The sequence below is a fragment of the Onychomys torridus genome, chromosome 19 (genome assembly GCF_903995425.1).
Source record: "Onychomys torridus chromosome 19, mOncTor1.1, whole genome shotgun sequence".
Lineage (NCBI taxonomy): Eukaryota > Metazoa > Chordata > Mammalia > Rodentia > Cricetidae > Onychomys > Onychomys torridus.
Window position 1 is genome coordinate 64,633,466 of NC_050461.1, and position 6,781 is coordinate 64,640,246.

Consider the following 6,781-nt stretch of genomic DNA (forward strand, 5'->3'; position numbering starts at 1 on the left):
TTCCCATCCTAGATGATTCCAGCTTAAATTACTATTTTACTTAATTACTATCGAAAATAATATGTATCTCACCAGAGAAAATCATGCATCAGTATTAAACACATCTTAATTGAAAGTAGTACTGAATTAATTTTGCATACTAAGTTAAGCCTGTCTTACAGAAAAGTTGATACTACAGAAAAAAAACTCTTTGCAACTCTTGTGTCATGGGCCTTTAGTAAGTGGATATTCAGTTTTGTATTTGAAGATTCTATTGTAAAGTAGAAAGCAAGCAGCAAAATTCACCTCCAAAGTAAAACAGATGAAATAACCATAGAGTGAATGAAAAGTAATGAAGTATGTTTTAAGATCATGCTCACTAAAGTGTTAAGATAACAAAGGAAACAAGAAATAAATGACCACATAAACTTGGATAATTTTAACAATAAATTAGTATAGCTTATCTACAAAATAAAATAAAGAATGTCTAGTTAAAAGGATGGTTTTTCAGGACTCAAAATTTTAACATTATGAAAATATTGCATAAATGGATCTATGAAAATTTTTTCAAATATTTCTTTTGTTTTTGAGATTATAATATGTTTTAATTTAATTTAATTTTACATATCACACATGGGTTCCCCCTGTACTTTCCCCTCCCGCCCCTTTCCAGCACCCCCCCCCCCGTTCCCATGGACTCCTCTGGGGATTCAGCTCAACCTGTTAGATTCAGTACAGGCAGGTCCAGTCCCCTCCTTCCAGGCTGAGCAAAGTGTCCCCGCATAAGCTACAGGTTCCAAACAGCCAGCTCATGCACTAAGGACAGGTCTTTGTCCCAATGCCTGGGTGCCTCCCAAACAGTTCAAGCTATTCAATTGTCTCACTTATCCAGAGGGCCTGATCCATTTTGGGGCTGCACAGCTTTTGGTTCATAGTTCATGTGTTTCCATTATTTTTGGCTATTGTCCCTGTGTTTTTTCCAGTCTTGGTCTCAACAATTCATGCTCTTACAATCCCTCCTCTTCCTCAATAATTGGACTCCTGAACCTCAAGATGGGGTCTGGATGAGGATCTCTGCATCCACTTCCATCAGTTATTGGATGAGAGTTCCAGCACAACAGTTAGGGTGTTTGGCCATCCAATCACCAGACTAGGTCAGTTCAGGCTTTCTCTTGACCATTACCCGTAGTCTACAGTGGAGGTATCATTGTGGATTTCTGGGGACCTCTCTAGCACTTTGCTTCTTCCTATTCTCATGTGGTCTTCATTTATCATGGTCTTTTATTCCTTGTTCTCCCTTTCTGTTCTTGATCCAGCTGGGATCTCCTGCTCCCCTAAAGTCTCTTTCCTTCGAACCTTGCCCTTCATTACCCACACTGACACCCCAGTTGTTCATGTAGATCTCATCTTTTTCTCTGTCATTGGGCAATCCCTCTGTCTGTCTTAGGGTGAAACTGAGAAGCTTTTGTAGAGCAAAGGACATGGTCAACAAGGCAAAGCAATAGCCTACAGAATGGGAAAAGGTCTTCACCAACCACACATCTAACAGAGGGCTGATATCCAGAATATATAAAGAACTCAAGAAATTAGACATCAAAATGCCCAACAGTCCAATTAAGTAATGGGCTATACAACTAAACAGAATTCTCAACAGAGGAAGCTCAAATGACTGAAAGACATTTAAGGAATTGCTCAACATCCCTAATACTCTGGGAAGTGCAAATCAAAATGACTCTGAGCTACCACCTTACACCTGCCAGAATGGCTAAGATCAAAAACACAGAAGGCAGCTTATGCTGGAGAGGATGTGGAGCAAGGGGAACTCTCCTCCACTGGTGGTAGGAATGCAAGCTTGTACAGCCACTTTGGAAATCAATATGGCACTTTCTCAGAAAATTGGGAATCCATCTCCCCCAAGACCCAGCTACATATACCCAAGGATTGCTCAATCATACCACAAAGGCATTTGCTCAGCTATGTTCATATCAGCATTGTTTGTAATAGCCAGAACCTGGAAACAACCTACATGCCCTTCAACTGAAGAATGAATAAAGAAAATGTGGTACGTATACACAATGGAGTACTATTCAGCAGAGAAAAACAATGAAATCATGAGATTTTCAGGCAAATGGATGGATCTAGAAAAAAATCATCCTGAGTGAGGTAACCCAGACTCAGAAACACAAACATGGTTGGTATGCACTCATTCATAGGAGGATACTAGATGTAAAACAAAGATGACTAGACTGCTACTCATAACAACAGGGAGGCTACCTAGAAAACAGGACCCTAAAAAAGACATAGGGATTGCCCAATGACAGAGAAATGGATGAGATCTACATAAACAACCTGGACATGAGTGGGGTTAATGAAGGGCAAGGGTCAAGGGAAAGATAGCTTAGGGGAGCAGGAGATCCCAGCTGGATCGAGATTATACTATTATCATATCATCATTAACCCTTTTGCTTTCCTCCCTAAGGACACATCCAGCTGCTCATCCTTGCTCTCTTTCAAATTCAGGGTCTTTCTCCAAATTCAAGATGAAAATCACAATTTTTCTGCAGGTGGAGTATTAAAATATATTTTTGAAAACCTAAAAGCATGTCAGTAGTTATTTAAATGATCCCACTCCCCACATTTCAATAGCTTCTCCAGTGAACTTTTTTATTTTTGTTTGTTTGTTAATTATTTGTTTCTTTTCAATACATCCCAACCACACTTTCCTACATCCAAATAATTATTTTCCCTCCCTCCTCTGCTCCCATTTTCTATCCTGCTACACCCTCTCCTCTGATCCACTCCTGCTCCCTTTCCCTTCAGAGAAGAGCAGGCCTTCCAGGAGTATCAACCAAAGAGGGCATAACAAGCTATAGTAAGACTAGGAACAATCCCTCATCTCAAGCCTCTGAGAGGCAACCCAGTATGAGAAAAAGGGTCCCAAAAGCAGGTAAAAGGGTTAGAGACACTTAACTCCCACCATTAGGAGTTCCACAAAATCACTAAGCTAACAACCATAGCATATATGCACAGGACCTAGTGCAGACCCATGTAGGCCCTGTGATTGCTGATTTAGACTCTGTAAGCTCCTATGAACCCTGCTTATTTGAAATCTGTGGGCTGTGTTCTCCTGGTGTTCTTGACCACGTTGGCTCCCACAATTCTTCCTCCCTTTCTTCTATGGGGTTGCTTGAGCTTTAAGGGGAGGGACCCAATTGAGAGCTTCAATCCCTTTGGGTTCTTTCTTTGCCTAATAATTGACAATGGGTCTCTGCATCTTCTCCCATCAGCTGCTTGGGGAAGCTTCTGAAGACAATTGGGCTAGGCACCAATCTATGAGTACAGTTGAATGCCATTATGAATCATTTTATTGATTTTTTTCTACCTAGTGAACTCTTCTAAATCTTCAAAAATGTAATAATTCTTACTCACCCAAGCTCTTTTCATGAGTGGACAAATATCAGCAACACAGAGCAATTTATTTAAAAAAATTAAATTGTGACCAATATCTGAAAACATAATGACTTCCAAAATGGAAAAAAAAAAGTACCAGGAAAAGCAGAGAATGCATAGAAGTAAAAAGAAAATAATGTTAGGCTTGTTTGATTTATACCACTATGAAGAATATGGGCTGTATGAGGAGACTGTCAGTGGGTGGCAACTGTGAAATGCAGTCACGTGTCTTTAGGTGTGTGTTGCTAAAGAGGCTGCCTGTGCTTCAGGATTGGGCCCATTCTCATGAGAGTACTGGCAGCAGTAAATCTATTTAGTGGGTTTCAAATTGTAAGAATATGTGCTTGAGAATGCAGGGGAAAATTGAGAGCAGGGAAAGAATTAGAGAGAGGGCTTAGGAGATGGTTTGGATCTACACGTTTTATTCACATACAAATATTAAATAAAATAAAATAAAATCTCTAATAAAGGAGATGAATCTGAAATGAGGAAATATATTGTTTATTTGCTTGTGGTGGAAACAACACAGGGAAATGACTTAGGTAACAATTCAGTGAGCTAAGAAATGTCTTAGGAGAAAAGGATCCACATTTGTTTTTTAACACATGAGGGTCAATGTGTGAAGTGTCCAGGAAGAAACTATGGGGAAACAGAAGAATCACTGTCTCCAAAAATCTGTGAGGTTTCAGGCCTATAAAAAACCCCTTATGGATGGCATTCTCCATCATTGCACTGTGCTTCTCTGCACTCCTAGCTGTGGCTCTTGGAATCTTTGTGAATAAACAAAGACACTCAACTGTCAAGGATAATCATCAGACGCTCAGTTACACCAAGCTCATCACAATCACTATCTGTTTCTTCTGTTCCTTACTGTTCTTTTGCCACCTGTATCCTGCAGCAAAATGCATTTGAAATTTTGTTCACTGTGACTCTTTCCACTGTGGTTGCCAAAGATATTATTGTGGTTATTGCCTTCAGGGTCACTTTTCTAGTGTGAATTGTGGGGTGATTAATAATATCATGGGCCCCGAACTACATCATTTATATCCATACCCAGACCCAAATTGTTCACTGTGGAATCTGGCTTGGAACAGGTCTTCCCTTTATTGACAAAGATACTACAGTGAACATGATGACACCATCATTGTGTGTCACATGGGCTCACCTCTCGTTTTCCACTGAGGTCCAGGATACCTCTATTCCTTTGCACTTGAGAGTTATACCTTGGCCCCTTCCAGAAATATGTCTAACAATTTTAATGAAGAGAAGTTACTGTCATTCAGAATGCTGTGTCTTTCCATGTCTGTATCATATTCCTCCCTGTCTACCACAGTATCATGGTGAATGCCATGGTTGCCATACAACTAATCTCCATCATAGCTTCCCATGCAGGAACTCTAGGCTTCATCATCATTCTATACCCTCATTATTCTAAATCTTTAAAAACTTCCCCTTAAATTGGGGACTATGAGCTCTCACTCAGGCAATACAACAACTATCCTAGCAAAAACAAATCACATCTGTTCGTGCACAAGCATATGGGTCCAGTATTGAGTTAATCTAAGCTGTACTTGGATTGCCCATTGCCCTGATATTCTAGTACTACATGTAAAGTTTTTGTTAGCCTCCATTCCATATACATCTCACCTACAATTTCTTATTTCATTTTAAGAACTGCTTTCAGACAATCTGATGCTTTTGTATTCTGTGTGGTATAACATGGATGAGCTTTACACAATGAAAGATTTCATGCAGGAACATAAGAGTAAACATCAGTCCTTGAGAAAGAGCGTTAGAGAACAATAGTGAATTACATCACAGACAACAGCAATTGTGACTTACAGGGAAAGAAATATTTCCTATTAAAATGAAGGGAGAAGTTGAAGAGATGATTTGTGGTTAATAGCACCTGTTATTATTTTAGAGGACCAGAGTTTAATTCCCAACACCCACATAGCAGCTCACAATACATTGTAATTTAAGTTTCAGAGCATCCTACAGCTCTCTTAATTTTCTATGGCATCAGCAAGCATGTGATTCACAGACAAACATGAAGACAATAAAAAATAAATATTAAAAATAAAGCTTGGAAATGGGGGCTGGAGAGATGGCTTAGTGGTTAAGGGCACTGGATGCTCTTCCAGAGGTTCTGAGTTCAATTCTCAGCAACCACATGGTGGCTCACAACCATCTATAATGAGATCTGGTGTCCTCTTTTGGCCTGCAAGGACACATGCAGACAGAACACTGTAAACACAATAAATAAATCTTAAAAAATAATAATAAAGCTTGGAGATCAATTTCATTAAGAGAAAGATTAAATTAAAAACAATAGTCCTTCCTAGACAAAGTAACAAAGGTACTGGGTGGGTTTGTATAGGAGAAATTAGTGACTTCGTAGTTTGTTTCTTTTGAAAATATTTTATTTTTATTAATATATTGTATCTTTCATGTTTATCCTATTCATTTACATTCATGCAGATCACACTTCTCTAAGTTAAAAATTACATTACAATACTTCATCAATGCCCTCCCTTAGAAAGGACAATGTGATGAGTTTCAGGTAAGACAGGGGCTTTGATATGCTTTTAAGCATTAGTATTAACTCCTCACTATAATCTTTCTCTATGATTTATGTTTTGACACTGGCAATGGAAGAAGTACATACTATGTAGGGATATAAATTAGGATTTGAAAATCACAGCACTGGTGACTTCTCTGCATCATAGAGCCACAGTGTGAGTGCAATCTAATACTTTAGGCTGTTTATGTGGCTTCTTAAAATGACCAGGGTTTTTAACGAGCAGGCAGGCCTATGATAAAATATTTCTGTCAAGAAGAGAGAAAAGTTATTTTAATGGATTTTTGGTGAAAAAATTGAGAATCCCATGGTGAGAAATATCATTCTTTATTTTTTTCCTGTCATGATCGGACACCGGACAACCTGGGAATTGAACCTGGTTCCTCTGGAACATCAGTTATTGCTCTTAACCACTGAGCCATCTGTTTCCTCTCTGAGAATATTCATATTTTTGTCAGGTCTGCATCCCAGTAATGTCTGATTCTTTACGCTAGATGCAAACTTCCTGTTACTCTTCTAAGTCATGAATTGAAAGATATGATAATTAGTATAGAAGTAACTTCCTCTGTGCCCATGCTGAAGAGATAAGAAAGTTGAAGTCAATACTAGAAAGTTTCACATTATAGTCAGGACTTGATCCTGTGTGCCAAAGTTGATATCATCTATTAATTTTCTATATTTTAGACATATTTCAGCACAGCACAATTTAGCAAAAAGTTTCCTGGTGATAACATTTCCTGGTGATAAATAACTCAATACCATTGGCATAAT